Below are 24,925 nucleotides of genomic sequence, written 5' to 3' on the forward strand. Positions count from 1 at the left end.
AGCGGACTGGAATGGAGTGGAGCAGAATGCAATGAAGTGGAATGGAATGGAATGTAATGGAATGGAACTGAGTGGAGAGGAATGGAGTGGAGAGGAATGGAATGGAATGGGTTGGAGTGGATTGGAGTTGAATGCACTGGAGTGGATAGGAATGGAGTTGAATGGTAGGGTATGGAATTTAGTGGAGTGGAATGAGGTAGAGTGGAGTGGATAGGAGTGGAGGGTAGTGGAGTGGAATGGAATGGAATGGAATGGAATGGAATGGAATGGAGTGGAATTGAGTGGAGTGGAGTGGAATGGAATGGAATGGAATGCAGTGGAATAGATTGGAATGGAAAGAAGTGGAATGGAATGGCATGGAATATAGTGGAGTGTAGTAGAGTGGAGTGGATTGGAGTGGAATTGAGTGCAGTGGACTGGAATGAAGTGGAATGGAATGGAATGCAGTGAATGGAATGGAATGGAATGGAATGAAGTGGAATGGAATGGAATGCAGTGAATGGAATGGAATGGAATGGAATGCAGTGAATGGAATGGAATGGAATGGAATTGTATGGAGTGGAGTGTAATGGAGTGTAAAGGAATGGAGTGAAATGGAATGGAATGCAGTGAATGGAATGGAATGGAATGCAGTGAATGGAATGGAATGGAATGGAATTGTATGGAGTGGAGTGTAATGGAGTGTAATGGAATGGAGTGGAGAGAAATGGAATGGAATGGAATAGAATGGAGTGGCGTGAAACGGAGAGGACTGGAGTGGATTGGAGTGGAGTGAAGTAGTGTGGAGTGGAATGGAGTGGATTGGAGTGGAGTGGAGTAAAATGGAATGGAATGCAACGGAATGGACTGGAGTCGAGTGGAGTGGAGTGGTGTGGAGTGGAGTGGAGTGGAATTGAGTGCAGGGGAGTGGAGCGGAATGGAATGGTTTGGAATGGAGTGGAGTGGAATGGAGTGAAATAGAGTGGAATGCAATGGAATATAATGGAGTGGAATGGAGTGGAGTGTATTGGAAAGCAGTGGAATGGAATGCAGTGGTATTAAAAGGAATGGAGAGGACTGGAGTGGAAGGGAAAGCAGTGGAGTGGAATGGATTGGAATTGAATGGAGTGGAGTGCATTTTAATGGGATGGAGTGGAATGGAGTGTACTGGAGTTCAGTGGAATGGAGCGGAATGGTGTGGAATGGAATGGAGTGGAATGTAGTGGAATCGCATGGAATGTAATGTAGTGGAGAGTAATCGAATGGAGTGGAGTGGATTGGAGTGGAGTGGAATGAAGTGGATTGGAGTGGAGTGGAATGAAGTGGATTGGAGTGGAGTGGAATGTAGTTGATTGGAGTGGAGTGGAGTGGAATGGATTGGAGTGGAGTGGAGTGGAATGGAAAGAAGTGGAGTAGAATGGATTGGAATGGAATGGAGTGGAATAGAGTGCAGTGGAGATGAATGAAATTGAGTGGAGTGGAGTGGAGTGCAGTGGAATGAAATCAAATGGATTGGAATGGAGTGGAGTGGAATGGAGTTGAGTGTAGTGTAACGGAGATGAATGGAATGGAGTGGTGTGGAGTGGAGTGGTATGGAATGGAGTAGAATGGAAATTAGTGGAATGGAATGGAGTGGAGTGGTGTGGAGTGTAATGGAATGAAATAGAGTGGATGGGAATGGAGTGGAACGGCATGGTGTGGAATGGAGGGGAATGGAGTGGAATGGAGTTAAATGGAGTGGAATGGAGTGGGATGTACTGGAATGGAGTGGAATGGATGGAATGGAACGCTATTGAGTGGAGTGGATTGGAATGGAATGGAATGGAGTGGAACGGAAAGGAGACGAATGGAATGGAATGGTATGGCATGGAAAGGAATGGAGTGGAATGCAGTGGAGTGGAGTGGAACTGAGTGGAGTGGAATGGAGTGGAGTGGAGATAAATGGAAAGGAATGCAGTGAAATGGAATGGAGTGTAGTGGAAGTGGAATGGGGTGCAATGGCATGGAGTGGATTGGAATGGATTGGAGTGGAAAGGAGTGGAGTTGAATGTAATGGAATGGATTGGAATGGAATGGAGTGGAGTGCAGTGGAATGGAAAGGAATGGCGTGGAGTGGAGTTGAGTTGACTGGGATGGAGTGGAAGGGAGTGGAATGGAGTGGAAGAGTGGAGTGGAACTGAGGGGAATGGATTGGAATGGAAAGTAGCAGAGTGGAATGGAATGGAATGAAGTGGAGTAGAGCTGAGTGGAGTGGGGTGGAATGAAATGGAGTGGAGTGGAATGGAATGGAATGGAGTGGATTGGAGGGGAGTGGATAGGAATTGAGTTGAATGGAACGGAATGGAATGGAGTGGATTGGAGTGGAGTGGAATGGACTGGAGTAGAGAAGAATGGAATGGAATGGAGTGGAAAGGAATGGAAAAGAATCGAATGGTGTGGATAGGAATTTAGTGGAGTGGAGTGGATTGGAATGGAGGGGAGTGGAATGGAATGGAATGGAATGCGTTGGAGAGGAATGGAATGGAAAGGAATGTAGTGGAATACAATGGAATGGAGAGAAGTGGAATGGAATGGCATGTAATGTAGTGGAGTGGAGTGGATTGGAGAGGAATGGAGTTTAGTGGACTGGAATGGAGTGTAACGGAATGGAATGCAGTGGAATGGAATGGAATGGAATGGAGTGGAGTAGAGTGTAATGGAACGTAGTGAAGTCGAATGGAATGGAATGGAAAGGAGAGGCATGGAATGGAGTGGAATGGAGTAGAGTGGAGTGGTGTGGAGTAGAATGGAGTGGAGTGGAGTGGAATGGAATGGAATGGAAAGGAATGAAATGGAATGGAGTGGAGTGGAGTGGAGTGGAGTTGTGTTGAATGTAATTGAGTGGAGTGGAGTGGAATGGAATGAAACGGAATGAAATGGAGTGGAGTGGAATGGAGTGGAATGGATTGGATTGGAGTGGAATGGAGTGACTGGAGACGAAGGAGTTGACTGGAATGGAATGGAATGGAATGGAGTGGAGTGGAATGGAATCGAATGGAATGGAGTGGAATTGAGAGGAGTGGTGTGGAGTGGAGTGGAGTGGAGTGGAGTGGAGTGGAGTGGAGTGGAATGGAGCGGAGTGGAGTGGAATGGAGTGGAATGGAGTGGAATGGAGTGGAATGGAGTGGAATGAAGTTGAATGGAATGGAATGGATTGGGGTGGAAAGGAATGGAATGGAATGGAGTGGAATTGAGTGGAGTGTAGTGGAATGGAGTGTAGTGGAATGGAATGGTGTGGAATGAATTGTAATAGAGTGGAATGGAGTGGAAAGCAGTGCAGTGCAATGGAATGGAATGGAGTGGAGAGGAATGGAATGGAATAGCATGGAATGGAATGGAGTGGATTCTAATGCAGTGAAGTGGAATAGAGTGGAGTGCAGTGGAGGACAATGGAATGGAGTGGAGTGGAGTTAAGTGGAGTGGAGTGGAATGAAATGGAATGGAATGCAACATCGTGCAGTAGAATTGAGTGGAGTGGAGTGGAATGGAATGGAATGGAAAGCAGTGGTATGTAATGGAATGGATTGGAGTGGAGAGGAATGTACTGGAATGGTATGGAGTGGAATGGAATGGTGGGGATTGGAGTGCAATGGAATGGAGTAAAATGGAATAGAATGTAAGGGAATCGAGTGGAGTGCAGTAGAATGGAGTGGAGTGCGGTGGAATAGAATGGAGTGGATTGGAATAGAATGGAAAGGAATGGAATATATTGGAGTGGATTGGATTGGAATGGAATTGAGTGGAGTGCAGTGGAAGGGAGTGGATTGGAGTGAAGTGGACTGGAATGGACTGGAATTGAATGGAATGGAATGGAATAAAGTGGAGTAGAATGGAGTGGATTCGAGTAGAATGGAGTGGAATGCAATGGAACGGAATGGATTGGAGTGGAGTGTTGTGTAGTGGAGTAGAATGGAATGGAATGGAATGGTGTGGACTGGAATTTAGTGGAAAGGAATGGAGTGGAATGGAGTGGAACGAAATGCACCGGAGTAGAGTGGAAGTAATTGGAATTGACTGGAATGAAGTGGAACGGAATGGAATGGAGTGGAAAGGATTGGAATGGAGTGGAGTGGAATGGAGTGGAGTGGAATGGATTGGACTGGAGTGGAGTGGAATGGAATAGAAAGCAATGGAGTGGAATGGAATTTATTGGAGAGGAATGGAGTGGAATGGAACGTAATGTAGTGGAGAGGAGTGGAATTGAATGGAGTAGAATGGAGTGGAATGGAGTGGAATGCAAAGGAGTGGAATGGAGTGGATTGGAGTGGAATGGAGCGGAGTGCTGTGGAATGGAATGGAAAGGAATGGAGTGGAGTGGAATGGAATGGAGTGGAATGGAAAGGAATGGAATGGAATGTAGTTGATTGGAGTGGAGTGGAGCGGAATGGAATGGAATGACATGGAATGTAATGGAGTGGAGTGGAGTTGAATGGAAAGAAATGGAGAGGAGTGGAAAGAAATGGAGAGGAGTGGAATGGAATGGAGTGGAGTGGAGGGGAATGGAATGGAGTGGCAAGGAATGGAGTGGAGTGGAGTGGAGTGTAGTGGAGTGAAGTGGAATTGAGTTGACTGGAAAGGATTGAAATACAATGGAGTGGAGTGGCGTGCAGGGGAATGGAATGGAATGGAATGGAGTGGAGTGGAGTGGAGAGAACTGGAATGCAGTGCAATGAAGTTTAATGGAGTGGAATGGACTGGAGTGGAATGTAGTGGAATTGAATGGAATGGAATGGAGTAGAGTGCAATGGAAAGCAGTGCAGTGGAGTGAAGTGGAGTTCAGTGGAGAGGAGTGGAATGGAGTGGAGTGGAGTAGAGTGGAATGGAATGGAGTGGAGTGGAGTGGATAGGAATGGAATGGAGTGAAATGGAATGGAAAAGAATGTAGTGGAGTGGAATGGAGTGGAGTGAAAAGGAGTGGAATGGAAAAGAGTGGAGTGGAGCAGAGTGGAATGGAATGGAGTGGAATGGAGTGGAGTGGAGTGCAGTGGAGAGGACTGCAGTGGATTGGATTGGAATGTAATGGAGGTGACCCTAATGGAATAGAAAGGATTGGAGTGGATTGGAGTTGAATGGTTTGGAGTGGATAGGAATGGAGTTGAATTGAAGGGAATGGAATGCAGTGGAGTGGATTGGAGTGGAGTGGATTGGATTAGAGAAGAATGGAATGTAGTGGAGTGGAATGTAGTGGAGTTGAGTGGAATGGAGTGGAAGGGAGTGGAATGGAATGGAAGGGAATGGAATATTGTGGAGTGGAATGGAATGGAAAGGAATGGAGTGGAATTGAGTGGAGTGGAGTGGAATGGAATGAAACGGAATGAAATGAAGTGGAGTGGATTGGAGTGGAATGGATTGGAATGCAATGGAATACAGTGGAGTGTAATGGAGTGGAGTGTTGGAATGCAGTGGAATTGAATGCAGTGGTATTATAAGGAATGGAGTGGAGTGGAGTGGAGTGGAATGGAGTGGAATGGAATGGATTGGAATGGAATGGTGTGGAGTGCAGTTTATTGGAATAGAGTGGAATGGAGTATAGTGGAATTCAGTGGAATTGAGCAGAATGGTGTGGAATAGAATTGTGTGGAATGGAGTGGAATGGCATGGAATGGAATGTAGTAGAGTGTAATTGAATGAAGTGGAGTGGATTGGAGTGGAGTGGAATGGACTGGAGTAGAGAAGAATGGAATGGAATGGAGTGGAAAGGAATGGAAAAGAATGGAATGGTGTGGATTGGAATTTAGTGGAGTGGAGTGGATTGGAATTGAGGGGAGTGGAATGGAATGGAATGGAATGCGTTGGAGTGGAATGGAACGGAAAGGAATGTAGTGGAATAGAATGGAATGGAGATAAGTGGAATGGAATGGCATGTAATGTAGTGGAGTGGAGTGGATTGGAGAGGAATGGAGTGTAGTGGACTGGAATAGAGTGTAATGGAATGGAATGCAGTGGAATGGAATGGAGTGGAGTGGAGTGGAGTGGAGTGTAATGGAACGTAGTGAAGTCGAATGGAATGGAATGGAATGGAGTGGCATGGAATGGAGTGGAATGGAGTAGAGTGGAGTGGAGTGGAGTGGAATGGAATGGAATGGAAAGGAATGGAATGGAATGGAGTGGAATGGAATGGAGTGGAATGGAGTGGAGTGGTGTTGAGTGTAATTGAGTGGAGTGGAGTGGAGTGGAATGGAATGAAACAGAATGGAATGGAGTGGAGTGGATTAGAGTGGAATGGATTGGAATGCAATGGAATACAGTGGAGTGTAACGGAGTGGAGTGTTGGAATGCAGTGGAAATGAATGCAGTGGTATGAAAAGGAATGGAGTGGAGTGGTGTGGAATGGAATGGAGTGGAATGGAATGGACTGGAATGGAATGGTGTGGAGTGCAGTTTAATGGAATGGAGTGGAATGGAGTATAGTGGAATTCAGTGGAATTGAGCGGAATGGTGTGGAATGGAATTGAGTGGAATGGAGTGGAATGGCATGGAATGGAATGTAGTAGAGTGTAATTGAATGAATTGGAGTGGATTGGAGTGGAGTGGAAGGGATTGCAGTGGAGTGCAGTGGAATGCAGTGGATTGGAGTGGAGTGGAGTGGAATTGAGTGGAGTGGAGTGGAATTGAAAGAAGTGTAGTGGAATGGATTGGAATTGAGTGGAGTGGAGTTCAGTGGAGATGAATGAAATTGAGTGGAGTGAAGTGGAATGAAATGAAATGAAATGGAATGTAGTGGAGTGGAATGGAGTTGAGCATAGTGGAATGGTGAGGAAAGAATGGAGAGGAAAGGAATGGAGTGGAGTGGAGTAGAGTTTTATGGAATGGAGTAGAATGGAAAGGAGTGGAATGGAATGGAGTGCAGTGCTGTATAGTGTAATGGAATGGAATAGAGTTGAAGGGAATGGAGTGGAATGTCATGGTGTGGAATGGAGGGGAATGGAGTGGAGTAGAGTGTAATGGAGTGGAATGTACTGGAATGGAGTGAAATGGAATGCAACGGATGAAATGGAACTGTATTGAGTGGAGTGGAGTAGAATGGATTGGAATGGAATGGAATGGAATGGACTGGAATGGAAAGGAGTGGAGTGGAATGGAATGGTATGGCATGGAATGTAATGGAGTGGAAAGCAGTGGATTGGAGTGGAATTCATTGGAGTGGAATGGAGTGGAGTTGAGATGAGTGGAAAGGAATGGAGTGGAATGGAATGGAGTGGAGTGGAAGTGGAATGGGGTGTGATGGCATGGAGTGGATTGCAATGGATTGGAGTGGAGTGGAGTGGAATGTAATGGGATGGATTGGAATGGAATGGAGTGGAGTGGAACGTAATGGAATGGATTGGAATTGAATTGAGTGGAGTGCAGTGGAATGAAAGGAATGGCATGGAGTGGAGTTGAGTTGACAGGAATGGAGTAGAATGGAGTGGAATAGAGTGGAGTGGAACTGAGGGGAATGGATTGGAATGGAACGGAGTAGAATGGAATGGAATAGGGTGGAATGAAGTGGGGTAGAGCTGAGTGGAGTGGAATGGAATGGAATTGAGTGGAGTGGAATGGAATGGAATGGAGGGGATTGGAGTTGAATGGAGTGGAGTGGATATGAATTGAGTTGAATGGAACGGAATGGAATGGAGTGGATTGGAGTAGAGTGGATTGGACTGGAGTAGAGAAGAATGGAATGGAATGGAGTGGAATGGAAAGTAATGGAGTGGAATGGAACAGAGTGGAGTGGAATTTAGTGGAATGGTGCAGATTGGAATGGAGGGTAGTGGAAAGGAATGGAATGGAATGCAATGGAATGGGGTGGAGTGGAATGGAATGGAAAGGAATGCAGTTGAATAGAATGGAATGGAGAAGTGGAATGGAATGGCATGGATTATAGTGGAGTGTAGTGGAGTGGAGTGGATTGAAGAGGAATGGAGTGTAGTGGACTAGAATGTAGTGGAATGGAATGGAATGCAGTGGATTGGAATGGAATGGAGTGGAATGGAGTGGAGTGGAGTGGAGTTTAATGTAATGGAGTGGAGTGTAATGGAATGGAATGGAATGGAATGGAATGGAGTGGCATGGAATTGAATGGAGTGGTGTGGCGTGGAATGGAGTGGAGTGGACTGGTGTGGAGTGGAATGCAGTGGAGTGGAGTGGTGTGGAGTGGAGTGGTGTGGAGTGGAATGGAGTGAAGTGGAGTGGAGTAGAATGGAATGGAATGGAGTGGAATGGAGTGGAGTGGAGTGGTGTGGAATGGAATGGAATGGAGTGGAGTGGAGTGGAATGCAATGGAATGGAGGGGAGTGGAATGGAGTGGAGTGGATTGGAATGGAGTGGAATGGAATGTAGTGGTATTAAATGGAATGGAGTGGAGTGGATTGGATTGGAATGGAGTGGAGTGGAATGGATTGGAATGGAACGGAGTGGAGTGCAGTGGAATGAAAAAGAGGGAAATGGAATGTACTGGAATTCAGTGGAATGGAGTGGAATGGTATGGAATGGAATGGAGTGGAATGGTATGGAATGGAAAGCAATAGTGTGGAATGGAATGGAGTGGAGTGGAGCGGAGTGGAATGGAGTAGAGTATAGTGTAGTGGAATAGAGTGGAGTGGAGGGGGATAGAAAGAAGTGGAGTGGGATTGAATGGAATGGAGTGGAGTGGAGTGGTCTGGAGTGTAGTGGAGTGGAGTGGAATGGAGTGGAATGGAGTGCAATGGAATGGGATTGAATGGAATGGAATGGCGTGGAGAAGAGTGGAGTGGAGAGGAGGAGAGTGGAGTGGTGTGGAATGGAGTGGAAAGGAATGGGATTGAATCTAATGGAGTGGACTGTAGTTGAGTGGAGTGGAGTGGAATGGACTGTAACGGAGTGGAATGGAATGGAATGGAGTGGAATGGAATGGAATGGAGTCTAGTGGAGTGAAGTGGAGTGGAGTGGAAAGAAATGGAATGGAATGGAATGGAATGGAATGGAATGGTGAAATGAAATGTGAGCTGAGATTGTGCCGCTGCACTCCAGCTTGGTTGACAGACTGGGATCCTGTCGAAAGAAAGGAATGGAATGGAATGGAGAAGAATGAAATGGAACGGATTGGAGTGGAGTGGAGTAGAGTGAAGAGGAGTGGAGTGGAGTGGAATAGAGTGGAATGGAGAGGAATGGGATGGGACTGATTGGAATCGAATGGAGTGGAGTGGAGAGGAATGGAGTGGAATTGAATGGGATGGAATTGGATCAAGTGCATTGTACTGGAGTGGAGTGGAGTGGAATGGACTGGAATGGAATTCAATGGAATGGAATGTAGCAGAGTGTATTTTAGTGGAGTGGAGTGGGGTCGAATGATATGGAATAGAATGGAATGCAATGGAATGAAACAGAATGGTGAAATGAAATGTGAGCTGAGTTTGTCCCACTGCACTCCAGCCTGGGTGACTGAGTGATATCCTATCGAAAGAAAGGAATGGAATGGAATGGAGTGGAATGGAATGGAATGGAATGGAGTGGAATGGAATGGAATGGAATGGAGTGGAATGGAATGGAATGGAATGGAATGGAGTGGAGTGAAGTGGAGTGGAGTGGAGTGGAATGGAGTGGAATGGAATAGGATGGAATGGAATGGTGTGGAGGGGAGTGGAGTGGAGTGGTGTGCAATGGAGTGGAATGGAATGGGATGAAATGGAGTGGAGTGGAGTTGAGTGGAGTGGAGTGGAATGGAATGGAATGGAAAGGAGTGGAACGAAGTGGAGTGGAGTGGAGTGGAATGGAGTGGAATGGAATAGGATGGAATGGAATAGTGTGGAGGGGAGTGGAGTGGAGTGGTGTGCAATGGAGTGAAATGGAATGGGATGAAATGGAGTGGAGTGGAGTTGAGTGGAGTGGAGTGGAATGGAATGGAATGGAAAGGAGTGGAATGAAGTGGAGTGGAGTGGTGTGGAGTGGAATCTAATGGTATGGTTTGGAATGGAATGGAATGCAACGAAATGGAATGGTGAATTGAAATGTGAGCTGAGATTGTGCCACTGCACTCCAGCCTGGGTGAAAGAGAGATCCTGTAGAAAGAAACGAATGGAATGGAATGGAATGGAATGGAATGGAATGGAGTGGAATGGTATGGAACGGAATTGCATGGAGTGAAGTGGATTGCATTGGAGTGTAGTGGATTGGAGTGGAGTGGTGTGGAGTGGACTGGAATGAGGTGGAAAGAAATATGACGAGTGGGAATGGAATGGAGTGAAGTGGAGTGGATTAGGGTGGATTAGAGTGGAACAGAATGGGATGGAATGGAATGGTGTTGATTGGAGTGGAGTGGAGCGAAACGCAATGGAATCGATTTGAGTGGATTGCAGTGGAGTGGATTGGAGTGGAAAGGAAGGGAATGCGATCGAATGGCATAGAATGGAAAGGAATGCTTAAATGAAATGTGAGCTGTGATTGTGCCACTGCTCTCCACCCTGCGTGAAAGAGTGAGATCCTTTCGAAAGAAAGGAATGGAAAGTAATGGAGTGGAAAAGAATGGAGTTGGATGGAATGGAGTGGAGAGAAGTGGAGTGGAGTTGTGTGGAATGGAGTGTAATTGAATGGTGAAATGAAATGTGAGCTCAGATTGCATCAATGCACTCCACCCTGTGTGACAGAGTGAGATCCTGTCAAAAGAAAGGAATGGAATGGAAAGGATTGGAATGGAATGGAACGGAATTGAATGGAATGGAATGTAGTGGAATGGAATGGGATGGAATGAAACGGAATTCAGTGGAGTGGAGTGGAGTGGAGTGGAATGAAATGGGATGGAATGGAATGGAGTGGAGTTTAGTGAAGTGGATTAGAGTGGAATGAAGTGGAATGGAATGGATTGGAGGGGAGTGGAATGGAATGGGATGGAGTGGAATGGAATGGAGTGGAGTGCAGTGGAGTGGAGTTGAATGGAATGGAATGGAATAGGATGGATGGAATGGAGTGCAGTGGTGTGGAATGTAGTGGACTGGAGTGGAATGGAGTGGTATGGAATGGGATGGAATGGAGTGGACTGTGCTGGAGTGGAGTGGAGTGGAATGGAATGGCATGGAATGGAATGGAATGCAATTTATTGGAATGGAATGGAATAGAATGGACTGCAATGGAATGGAATGGAAAGGAATGGAATGGAATGGAATGGTGAAATGAAATGTGACCTGAGATTGTGCCACTACACTTCAGCCTGGGAGACAGAGTCAGATTCTGTCAAAAGAAAGGAATTGAATGGAATGGAATGCAGTGGAGTGGAGTGGAGATGAGTGGAGTGGAGTGGAGAGGAATTTAGTGGAATGGAATGGGATGGAATGGAATGGAGTAGAGAGGGGTGGTTTGGAGTGGTATGCAGTGGAATGGAGTGGAATGTAGTGGAATGGAATGGGATGGAATGGAATGGAGTGGTGTGGAGTGGAGTGGAGTGGAATGGACAGGAATTTAAAAGATTAGAATGGGGTGGATTTCAGTTGAGTTGAATGGAGTGGAGTGGAGGGTGGTGTAATGGAATCGAATTGAAATGAATGGAATGGAACGGAATGGAATGGAGTGGAAAGGAATGGTGAAAGGACTTTTGAGCTGAGATTGGGCCACTGCACTCCAACTTGGAGACAGAGTGAGATCTCGTCAAAATAAAGTAATGGAGTGGAATGGAGTATAATAGAATGGAATTGAGTGGAATGGTATGGAATTGAATGGAATGCAATGGAAAGGAATGAATGGGATTGCAATGGAATTGAATAGTGAAATTAAATGGGAGCTGAGATTGTGCCACTGCAATTCAGCCTGTGACACAGAGTGAGATCATGTCGAAAGAAAGGAATGGAATGGACTGGAATGGAATGGAGTGGAAACGAGTGGAGTGGAGTGGAGTGGAGTTTAGTGGAGTGGAGTGGAATGGCGTCGAATGGAATGGGTTGAATGGAATGGAATGGAGTGGAGTGGAATGGAGTGGAGTGGAATGGAGTGGAATGGAATGGGATTGAGTTGGATGGAGTGGAGTGGAGTAGAATGGAGACGAGTGGAATGGATTGGAACAAAATGGAATGGAGTGGAATGGAATGGATTGTAGTGGAGTGGAATGGAATGGAATGGATTGTGGTGGAGTGGAATGGAATGGAATGTAAAGGAATGGAATGGTGAAATGAAATGTGAGCTGTGATTGTTGTACTACATGCCAGCCTGGGTGAGACAGAGAGAGATTCTGTCAGAAGAAAGGAATGGAATGGAATGGAGTGGAATGGAATGGAATGGAATGGAGTTAAGTGGAGTGGAATGGAGGGGAGTTCAGTGGAGTGTAATGGAGTGTAATGGAAAAGGATATAATGGAATGTAATGGAGTAGGGTGGAGTCGAGTGGAGTGGAATGGAGTGGAATGGAATGGGATTGTATGGAGTGGATTGGAGTGGAGTGGACTCGAGTGGAGTGGAATGAAATGGAATATATTGGAGTGGATTGGAGTTGGGTGGATGGAGTGGAGTAGCTTGGAATGGAATGAAATAGAATGGAATCGAAAGGAATGGTGAAATGAAATGAGAGCTGAGATTGTGCCACTGCACTCCGGACTCCGGATCAGAGTGATATCCTGTCGAAAGAAATGTATGGAATGGAATGGGATGGAATGGAATGGAATGGAGTGGATTGGAGTGGATTAGAGTGTAGTGATGTGGAGTGGAATGGAATGGTATTGAATGGAATTCAATCGAGTGTAGTGGAGAGTAGTGGAGTGGAGTGGAATGGAGTGGAATGGAATGGAAGGTAATGGAATGGAGTGGAGTGGAGTGGAATCGAATGGAATTGTTTGAAATGCAATGGAATGGAATGGAATGATGAAATGAAATGTGAGCTGAGATTGTGCCACTATACTCCAGCCCGGTGACAGAGTGAGATCCTTTTGAAAGAAAGGAATGGAAAGGAATGGAGCAGAATGGAATGGAATGGAGTGAAGTGTAGAGGAGTGGAGTGAAATGGAGTGGAGTGGATTGGAATGAAATATAATGAAATGGAATGGAATGGTGAAATGAAATCCTGTCGAAAGAAAGGAATGTATTGGAATGGAGTGGAATGTAATGTAATGGAATGGATACGAGTGGAGTGGAGTGGAATGGAGTGGAATGGAATGGGATGGAATGGAATAGTGTGTAGGGGAGGGGAGTGGGTGGAGTGCAATGGAGTGGAATGGAATTGGATGTAATGGAATGGAGTGGAGTGGAGTGGAGTTGAGTGGAGTGGAGTGGGTTACAATGGAATGAATTATAATGGAATGGAATGGTGAAATGAAATGTGAGCTGAGATTGTGTCACTGCACTCCAAACTCTGTGACAGAGTGACAGCCTGTCGAAAGAAAGGTGTGGAGTGGAATGGACTTGAATGGAGTAAAAGGAATGGAATGCAGTGGAGCAGAGTGGAGTGGATTGAAGTGTGGTGGAGTGGAATATAGTGGAATGGAATGGGATTGAATCTAATGGAGTTGAATGTACTGTAGTGGAGCCGAGTGGAATGGAATGGAGTGGAGTGGAGTGGAGTGAAGTGTAATGGCGTGGACTGGAGTAGAGTGGAATGGAGTGGAATGGGATGGGACGGATGGGAATGGAATGGAATGGAATGGAGTGGAGTGGAGTGGAATTGAATGGGGTGGGATGGAATGGGATTGAGTGGATTGTACTGGATTGGAAGGGACTGGAATGGAATGTAGTTGAGTGGAGTTTAGTGGGGTGGAGTGGAGTCGAGTCATATGTTATGCAAAGGAATGGAATGCAATGGAATGCAACAGAATGGTGAAATGAAATGTGAGCTGAAATTGTTCCACTGCACTCAAGCCTTGGTGACTGAGTGATATCCTGTTGAAAGAAAGGAATTGAATGGAATGGAGTGGAATGGAATAGAATCGAATGGAATGGATTGGTGTGAAGTTGAGTTGAGTGGACTGGAGTGGAATGGAGTGGAATGGAATGAGATGGAATGGAATGGTGTGGAGGGGAGTGGGGTGGAGTGGAGTGGAGTGCAATGGAGTGGAATGGAATGGGATGTAATGGAGTGGAGTGGAGTTCGGTGGAGTGCAATGGAATGGAATGGAAAGGAGTGGAATGGAGTGGAGTGGGGTGCAGTGGAATGGAATGGAATGGAGTGGAATGGAATGGAATGGAATGCAATGAAATAGAATGGTGAATTGAAATGTGAGCTGAGATTGTACCACTGTACTCCAGCCTGGGTGATAGAGTGAGATCCTGTCGAAAGAAAGGAATGGAATGGAATGGAGTTGAATGGAATGGAATGGAGTGAAATGGAATGGAATGGAGTGGAATGGAATGGAATGGAATGGAATGCATTGAAGTGCAGTGGATTGGAGTGTAGTGGATTGGAGTGGTGTGGTGTGGAGTGGACTGGATTGAGGTGGAATGGAATGTGATGGATTTGAATGGAATGGAGTGGAGTGGAGTTGAGTAGGGTGAATTAGATTGGAATGGGATGGGATGGAACCGAATGGTGTTGAATGGAGTGGAGTGAAGCGAAATGGAATGGAATGGAGTGGAGTGGATTGGAGTGGAAAGGAATAGAATGCGATGGAATGGAATGCAATGGAAAGGAATGCTTAAATGAAATGTGAGCTGTGATTGTGCCACTGCACTCCACCCTGCGTGAAAGCATGAGATCCTTTCGAAAGAAAGAAATGGAAAGCAATGGAGTGGAATGGAATGGAGTGGGATGGAATGGAGCGGAGTGGAGTTGTGTGGAATGGAATGTAATTGAATGGTGAAATGAAATGTGAGCTCAGATTGCGTCACTGCACTCCAGCCTGTGTGACAGAGTGAGATCCTTTCAAAAGTAAGGAATGGAATGGAATGGAATGGATTGGAGTGGATTGGAATGGAATGGAATGGAATGGAATGGAATAGCATGGAATGGAACGGAATTCAGTTGAGTGGAGTGGAGTGGAATGAAATGGGATGGAATGGATTGTAGTTTAGTGGAGCAGAGTGAAGTGGAGTGGATTGGAGTGGAATGAAGTAGAATGGAATGGGATGGAATGGAATGGAGTGGAGTGGAGTGGAGTGGAATGGAATGGAATGGAAGGGAGTGGTGTGGTGTGGAGTGGACTGGATTGAGGTGGAATGGAATGTGATGGATTTGAATGGAATGGAGAGGAGTGGAGTTGAGTAGGGTGAATTAGATTGGAATGGGATGGGATGGAACCGAATGGTGTTGAATGGAGTGGAGTGGAGCGAAATGGAATGGAATGGAATAGCATGGAATGGAACGGAATTCAGTTGAGTGGAGTGGAGTGGAATGAAATGGGATGGAATGGATTGTAGTTTAGTGGAGCAGAGTGAAGTGGAGTGGATTGGAGTGGAATGAAGTAGAATGGAATGGGATGGAATGGAATGGAGTGGAGTGGAGTGGAGTGGAATGGAATGGAATGGAAGGGAGTGGTGTGGTGTGGAGTGGACTGGATTGAGGTGGAATGGAATGTGATGGATTTGAATGGAATGGAGAGGAGTGGAGTTGAGTAGGGTGAATTAGATTGGAATGGGATGGGATGGAACCGAATGGTGTTGAATGGAGTGGAGTGGAGCGAAATGGAATGGAATGGAGTGGAGTGGATTGGAGTGGAAAGGAATACAATGCGATGGAATGGAATGCAATGGAAAGGAATGCTTAAATGAAATGTGAGCTGTGATTGTGCCACTGCACTCCACTCTGCGTGAAAGTGTGAGATCCTTTCGAAAGAAAGAAATGGAAAGTAATGGAGTGGAATGGAATGGAGTGGAGTGGAGTTGTGTGGAATGGAATGTAATTGAATGGTGAAATGAAATGTGAGCTCAGATTGCGCCACTGCACTCCAGCCTGTGTGACAGAGTGAGATCCTTTCAAAAGTAAGGAATGGAATGGAATGGATTGGAGTGGAATGGAACGGAATGGAATGGAAAGGAATGGAATGGAATAGCATGGAATGGAACGGAATTCAGTTGAGTGGAGTGGAGTGGAATGAAATGGGATGGAATGGATTGTAGTTTAGTGGAGCAGAGTGGAGTGGAGTGGATTGGAGTGGAATGAATTAGAATGGAATGGGATGGAATGGAATGGAGTGGAGTGGAGTGGAGTGGAATGGAATGGAATGGAAGGGAGTGGAATGCAATTTAATGGAATGGTGAAATGAAATGTTTACTGAGATTGTGTCACTGCCCTCCACCCTGGGTGACAGGGTGAGATCCTCTCAAAAGAAAGAAATGGAAGGGAATGGAGTGGAATGGAATGGAATGGAATGAAGTGGACTGGGGTGGGGTGGAGTGGAGTGGTGTGTAGTGGAATGGAGTAGAAAGGGATGGGATGGAATGGAACTGAGTGCAGCAGAGTGGAGTGGAGTGGAATGTAGTGGAATGGAATGGGATGGAATGGAAAGGAATGGAGTGTAGAGGAATGAAGTGGAATGGAGTGGAGTGGAGTGTAGAGGAATGAAGTGGAATGGAGTGGAGTGGAGTGGAGTGGAATAGAGTGGAAGGGAGTGGGATGGAGTGGAATGGAGTTGATTGGACAGGAGTGGAGTGGAATGGAGTGCAATGGCGTGGAGAGGAGTGGAGTGGAGAGGAATTGAATGGAATTTAATGGATTGGAATTTACTGGAGTTTAATTAAAATTAAGGTTCAAATCTGTGAGATGAATGCGTACATGACAAAGAAGTTTCCCAGAATGCTTCTGTGTAGTTGTTTTGTGAATATATTTCCTTTTCCACCATAGGCATCAAATCACTCCAAATGTTCACTTGCATATAGGACAAAAAGGGTCTTCCAAAACTGCTGAATCAAAAGTAAGATTCAACTCAGTGAGTTGAATGCACATATCACCAGGAAAGTTGCCAGAATGCTTCTGTCTATTTTTTATGTGAAGATATTTCCTTTTTCACCAAAGGCCTCAAAGCGGAACAAATATCCACATTCAGCTTCCACAAAAGGAGTGTTGGAAAACTGCTCAATGAAAAGTAAGATTCAACTCTGTGAGGCGAATGCACACGTCACAAAGAAGTTTGTAAGAATTCTTCTGTCTAGTTTTTAAGTGAATATATTTCCTTTTCCACTGTAGGCCTCAAAGCACTCCAAATGTCCACTCGCAGATTCTACAAAAAGGGTGTTTCTGAGCGGCTCAAACAAAAGAAAGATTAAACTCTGTGAGATGAATGCACACGTCACAATGATGTTCATCAGAATGCTTCTGTCTAATTTTACGTGAAGATGTTTCCTTTTCCACCATAGGCCTCAAAGCGCTCCAAATGTCCACTTACAGATTCTACAAAAAGAGTGCTTCAAAGTTGCTCAATCACAAGTAAGGTTCAACTCTGTGAGATGAATGCATAAATCAAAAACAAGTTGGTCAGAATTCTTCTGTCTAGTTTATATGTGAAGATACTTCCTTTTCCACCACAGGCTTCAAAGTGCTCTAAATGTCCACTCGCAGATTCTACAAAAAGGGTGTTTCAAAGCTGCTCAATAAAAAGAAAACTTCAAATCTGTGAGATCAATGCACACATCACAAAGAAGTGTCACAGAATGCTTCTGTATAGTTTTTATGCCAAGATATTTTCTTTTCCACCAAAGGCCTCAAAGAGCACCAAATGTCTACTACCAGATTCTATAAAAAGAGTGTTTCAAAGCTGCTTAGTCAAAAGAAAGGTTCAGCTCTGTGATATGAATACACAAGTCACAAAGAAGTTTGTCAGAATGCTTCTGTATAGTTTTTATGTGAAGATATTTCCTTTTCCACCATAGGTCTCAAAGCGCTCCAAATGTTCACTTGCAGATTCTACAAAAAGAGTGTTTCAAAACTGCTCATTGAAAACTAAGGTTCTACTCTGTGAGATGAATGTACACAACACAAAGAAGTTTGTCAGAATGCTTCTGTCTAGTTTTTATGCGAAGTTATTTCGTTTTCCAACACAGGCCCCAAAGTGCTCCAAATGTCCACTTGCAGATTCTACAGAAAGACTGTTTCAAAGCTGCCAAATCAAAAGAAAGGTTCTACTCTGTGAGACGAATGCACACATCACAAAGAAGTGTCTCAGAATGCTTCTGTCTATTTATTATATGAAGATATTTCATTATCCACCATAGACCTCAAGGCGCTCAAAATGTATACTTGAAGATTCTACAAAAAGAGTGTTTCCAGACTGCTGAATCAAAAAAATGTTTCAACTCTGTGAGATGAATGTATACGTCACAGAGAAGTTTTTCAGAATGCTTCTCTCTAGCTTTTATGTGACGATATTTCCTCTTCCACCGTAGGCCTCAAAGCACTCCAATTCTTCACACGTAGATTCTACAAAAACAGTGCTTCAAAGCTAGTCAATCAAAATAAAGGTTCAACTCTGTGAGATGAATGCACGCATCTCAAAGAAGTTTGTCAGAATGTTTCTGTCTAGTTTTTATGTGAAAATATTTCCTTTTCCACCATAGGCCTCAAAGCGCCCCAAAGATCAACCTGCAAATTCTATAAAAAGCGTGTTTAAAAACTGCTAAATCGAAAGTAAGGTTCAACTCCGTGAGATGAATGAACACATCGAAAAGAAATTTCTCATAATGCTTCCCTGCAGTTCTTATGAGAAGTTACTTCCTTCTCCACCATAGGCATCACATCACCCCAAACGTTGAATTGCAGGTAGTACAAAAAGGATCTTTCAAAACTGCTCCATCAAAGGTAAGGTTCAACTCTGTGAGATGATTGCACACATCACAAAGAATTTTGTAAGAAATCTTCCGTCTACTTTTAATGTGAAGATATTTCCTTTTCCACTATAGGCCTCAAAGCACTCCTAATGTGAACTTGCAGATTCTACAAAAATAGTGTTTCAAAACTGCTCAATGAGAACTAAGGTTGAACTCTGTGAGATGAATGCACACATCACAAAGAAGTATGTCAGAATTCTTCTCTGTAGTTTTTATGTGAAGATATTAGCTTTTCCACCATAGGCCTCAAAGCCCTCCATATGTCCTCTCGCAGATTCTACAAAAAGGGTGTTTCAGAGCTGCTCAAGCAAAGGAAAGGTCAAACTCTGTGAGCTGAATGCAAACGTCACAGAGAAGTTTGTCAGCATGCTTCTGTATAGTTTTTATGTGAAGATATTTCCTTTTCCACCATTGGCATCAAAGTGCTCCAAATGTACACTTGCGGATACTACAAAAAGAGTGTTTCAAAACTGCACAATTAAACGTAAGGTTCATCTCTGTGAGGTGAATGCAAAAATCACAAAGAAGTCTGTCAGAATACTTCTCTCTAATTTTATGTGAAAATATTTCTTTTTCCATCATAGGCCTCAAAGCGCTCCAAATGTCCACTTGCAGATTCTACAAAAAGAGTGCTTCAAGGCTGCTCAATGAAAAGTAAGGTTCAACTCTGTGAGATGAATGCACAAATCATGAAGATGTTTGTCAGAATTCTTCTGACTAGTTTATATATGAAGATATTCCCTTTTCCACAATAGGCTTTAAAGCGCTCCAAATGTCCTCTCGTAGATCCTACAAAAAGCGTGTTTCAAAGCTGCTCAGTCAAAAGAAAGGTTCAACTCTGTGAGATTAATGCACACGTTACAGAGAAGTTTGTGAGAATCCTTCTGTCTAGTTTTTATTTGAAGATATTTCCTTTTCCACCATAGGCCTCAAAGCGCCCCAAATGTCCACTTGCAGATGCTATAAAAAGAGTTTTTCAAAAAGGCTTATTGAAAACTAAGGTTCTACTCTGGGAAATGAATGCACACATCACAAAGTAGTTTGTGAGAATGCTTCTGTCTAGTTTTTATGGGAAGTTATTTCCTTTTCCACCATTGGCCTCAAAGCACTCGAAATGTACACTTGCAGATTCTACAAAAATAGTGTTTAAAAGCTGCTCAATCAAAAGAAAGTTTCAACTTTGTGAGATGAATACACACTTCACCAAGAAGTTTGTCAGAATGCTGCTGTCTAGTTTTTATGTGAAGATATTTCCATTTACACAATAGGCCTCAAAGCACTCCAAATGCCATTTGCAAATTCTACATAAAAAGTGTTACAAAACTGCTCAATGAAAAGTAAGGTTCATCTCTGGGAGATGAATGCACACATCACAAAGAAGTTGTCAGAATGCTTCTGTCCGGATCTTATGTGAAGATATTTACTTTTCCACCATAGATGTCAAACTGCTCCAAATGTCCACTCGTAGATTCTACAAAAAGAGTCTTTCAAAGCTGCTCAATCAAAAGAAAATTTCAACTCTGAGATGAGTGCACACATCACAAAGAAGTTTCTCAGAATGATTCTGTCTAGTTTTTTTGTGAAGATATTTTGTTTTCCACCATTGGCCTCCAAGCATTTCAAATGTCCACTTGCAGATTCTACAAAAAGGGTGCTTCAAATCTGATCAATAGAAAGTAAGTTTAAACTCAGTGAGATGAATGCACACATCACAAAGAAGTTTATGAGAATGATTCTGTCTAGTTTTTATGTGAAGATATTTCCTTTTCCACAATAGGCCACATAGGGCTCAAAATGTCCACTTGCAGATTCTTCAAAAAGTGTGTTTCAAACCTGCTGAATTAAAAGAAATGTTCAAGTTTGTGAGATGAATGCACACTTTACAAATAAGTTTCTCAGAATGCTGCTGTCTAGTTCTTAAGGGAAGATATTTTCTTTTCCACCATAGGTGCCAAATCGCTCCAAATAACCACTTGCAGATTCTACAAAAAGTGAGTTTTCCAACTACTCAATCAAAGGAAAGGTTCAACTCTATGAGATGAATGCTTACATCACAAGGAAATTTGTCAGAATGCTTGTGTTTAGTTTTTATGTGAAGATATTTCCTTTTCCACCATAGACCTCAAAGCACTCCAAATGTCCACCTGCAGATTATACAAAAAGAGTGTTTCAAACCTGCTCAATCAAAACAAAGTTTCAAGTGTGTCAGACGAATGCACACATCACAAATAATTTTCTCTGAATGATTCTATATAGTTTTTATGTGAAGATATTTCCTTTTCCACCGTTGGCCCCAAAGCACTCCAAATGAACAGTTGCAGATACTACAAAAAGTGTGTTTTAAAACTGCTCAAGCAAAAGAAAGGTTCAAATCTGTGTGATGAATACACACATCACAAAGAAGGTTATCATAATGCTTCTGTCTAGTTCTTAAGTGAAGATGTTTTCTTTTCCTCTATAGTCCTCAAAGCACTCTAAATGTCCACCGGCAGATTCTACAAAAAGAGAGTTTCGAAACTCCTCAATCAAAAGAAAGGTTCAATTCTGTGAGATGAATGCACACATCACATAGTAATTTGTCAGAATACCTCTGTCTTGTTTTCCTTTGAAGATATTTCCTTTTCCTCTATAGATGTCAAAGCACTCAAATATCCTCTTGCAGATAGTACAAAAAGGGTGTTTCAAAACTGCACAAGCAAAAGTAAGTTCAACCCTGTGAGTTGAATCCACATATCACAAAGAAGTCTGTGAGAATGCTTCTGTCAAGATTTTATGTGAAGATATATCCTTTTCCACCATAGGCCTCAAAGCCCTACAAATGTCCACTTGCAGATAGTACAAAAAGGATGTTTCAAAACTGCTCAATGAAAAGAAAATTTCAAATCTCTGAGATGAATGCACACATCTCAAAGAAGTTTCTCAGAATACTTCTGTCTACTTATTATGTGAGGGTATTTCGTTTTCCAACATAGGCCTCAAAGCGCTCCAAATGTCCACTTGCATATTCTACAAAAAGAGTGTTTCAAACTCCTCAATCCAAGAAAGGTTCAACTCTGTGAGATGAATACACACATCAGAAAGAAGTTTCTAAGAATGCTTCCGTGTAATTTTTATGTGAAGTTATTGCCTTTTCCACCGTAGGTCTGAAAGCGCTCCAAATGTCCACATGCAGATTCTACAAAAAGAGTGTTTCAAAACTGCTCAATCAATAGTGAGGTACAACGCTGTGAGATGAACGCACACATCACAAGATAGTTTGTCAGAATGCTTCTGTCAAGTTTGTATGTGAAGATATTTCCTTTTCCACCACAGGCCTCAAGGTGCTCCAAATGTACACTTGTAGATTCTCCAAAGACGTGTTTTAAAACTGCTCAATCAAAAGAAATGTTCAACTCTGTGAGATGAAGGCACATATCACAAAGAAGTTTGTCAGAATGTTTCTGTCCAGTTTTGAAACACCCTTTATGTACTATCTGCAAGTGGACTTTTGGAGTACTTTGAGTCCTATGGTGGAAAAGTGAATATCTTCACATAAAAACTAAACAGAAAAATTCTGACAAACTCCTTTGTGATGCGTGCATTCATCTCACAAAGTTGAAGCTTTCTTTGCATCGAGCAGCTTTGAAACACGCTTTTTGTACTATCTGCAATAGGACATTTTGAGTGCTTTGAGGCCTATGGTGCAAAAGGAAATATCTACCCATAAAATCTAGAAAGAAGCATACCGAGCAACTTCTTTGTGATGTGTGCATTCATCTCACGGAGTTGAAATTTTCTTTTGATTGAGCAACTTTGAAACACTCTTTTTGTAGAATCTGCAAGCGAACATTTGGAGCGCTTTGAGGGCTATGGCGGAAAAGGAAATATCTTCACATAAAAACTATATGGAAACATTCGGACAAACTTCGTTTTGATGGGTGGATTCGTCTCATGGAATTGAAGCTTAGTTTTGATTGAGCAATTTTGAAACACTCTTTTTGTAAAATCTGCAAGTGGACAATTGTAGCGCTTTGAGGCCTATGGTGGAAAACGAAATATCTTCACATAAAAACTAGACAGAATCATTCTGAGAAAATTCTTTATTATGTGTGCATTTATCTCACAGAGTTTTACCCTTCTTTTCATTGAGCTGTTCTGAAACACTGTTTTTGTAGAATCTGCAAGTGGACATTTGGAGTGCTTTGAGGCCTATGGTGGAAAAGGAAATATCTTCACACAAAAATTAGACAGAAGCATTCGGAGAAACTACTTTGTGATGTGTGCATTTATCTCACAGAGTTGAACCTTTCTTTTGATTGAACAGTTTTGAAATACTCTTTTTCTAGAATCTGGAAGTGGACATTTGGAGTGCTTTGAGGCCTATGGTGGAAATGGAAACATCTTCACTTAAGAAGTAAACAGAAGCATTCTGAGAAACTTCTTTGTGTTGTGAGCATTCATCTTACAGAGCTGAACCTTACTTATGAATGAGCACTTTTGAAACCCTCTTTTTGTAGAATCTGCAAGTGGACATCTGGAGCGTTTGAGGCCTATGGTGGGAAAAGAAATATCTTCACATAATAACTAGACAGAAGCATTCTGAGAAACGTCTTTGTGATGTGTGCATTCATTTCACAGATTTGAACTTTCTTTTGCTTGAGTAGTTTGGAAACTCTCTTTGTGTAGAATCTGGAAGTGGACATTCCAAGTGCTTTGAGGCCTACGGTGGAAAAGGAAATATCTTCACATAAAAACTAGACAGAAGCATTCAGACAAACTTCTTTGTGATATGTGCATTTGTCTCACAGAGTTGAACCTTACTTTTGATTGAGCAGTTTTGAATCACCCTTTTTGTACTGTCTGCAAGTGGACATTTGGAGTGCTTTGAGGCCTATGGTGGAAAAGGAAATATGTTCGTATAAACCTAGACAGAAGCAATCTGAGAAACTTCTTTGTGATGGGTGCATTCATCTCACAGAGTTGAAACTCTCCTTTGAGCAGTTTTAAACACTCTTTTTGTAGGATCTGCAAGTGGGTATTTGGAGCGCCTGGAGGCCTATGGTGGAAGAGGAAATATCTTCAATCAAGAACTAGACAGAAGCATTCTGGGAAACATTTTGTGATGTGTGCATTCATCTCACAGATTTGACCTTTCTTTTGATTGTGTAGGTTGGAAACACTCTTTTGTAGAGTCTGCAAGTGGAAATCAGGAGCGCTTTGAGGCCTATGGTGGAAAATGAAATATCTTCACATAATAACTAGACACAAGCATTCTGAGAAACTTCCATGTGATGTGTGCATTCATCTCCTAGATTTTAAACGTTATTTTGAATGAGCAGGTTTGAAAAACTCTTTTTGTAGAATCTGCAAGTGCACATTTGAAGTGCTATGAGGCCTATGGTGGAAAAGTAAATATTTTCACATAAAAAGTATACAGAAAAATTCTGACAAACTTCCTTGTGATGTATGCATTCATCTCATGGAGTTGAAACATTCTTTTCATTGAGCAGTTCTGAAACACTGTTTTTGTAGCATCTGCAAGTGGACATATGGAGCGCTTTGAGGCCAATGGTGGAAAAGTAAATACCTGCACCTAAAAACTGCACAGAATAATTCTGAGAAAATTATTTTGATGTGTGCATTCATCTCCCAGAGTTGAACATTTTTTTTTGTTTGAACAGTTTTGAAACACACTTTTTGTAGAGTCTGCAAGAAGACATTTGGAGCGCCTTAAGCTTATGGTGTAAAAGGTAGTATATTCACGTAAAAACTGGACAGAAGCATCCTGAGAAACTATTCTGTGATGTGTGCATTCAACTCACAGAGTTGAAGCTTCCTTTTGATTGAGCAGTTTGGAAACACTCTTTTTGTAGAATCAGCAAGGGGACATTTGGAGCGCTTTGAGTCCTATGGTGGAAAAGGAAATATCTTCATATAAAAACTAGACAGAAGCGTTCTGACAATCTTCTTTGTGATGTGTGCATTCATCTCACAGAATTGAACCTTACTATTCATTGGGCAGTTTTGAAACCCTCTTTTTGTAGAATGTGCAAGTGGACATTTGGAGCTGTTTGAGGCCTGTATTGGAAAAGGACATATCTTCACATTAAAACTAGACAAAAGCATTCTCACAAACTTCTTTGTGATGTGTGCATTCATCTCACATAGTTGAACATCAGTTGTCATTGAACAGTTTTGAAACACTCTTTTTATGGAATCTGCAGGTAGACATTTGGAGCGTC

The sequence above is a fragment of the Pongo abelii genome, chromosome 17, assembly GCF_028885655.2.
Source record: "Pongo abelii isolate AG06213 chromosome 17, NHGRI_mPonAbe1-v2.0_pri, whole genome shotgun sequence".
NCBI lineage: Eukaryota > Metazoa > Chordata > Mammalia > Primates > Hominidae > Pongo > Pongo abelii.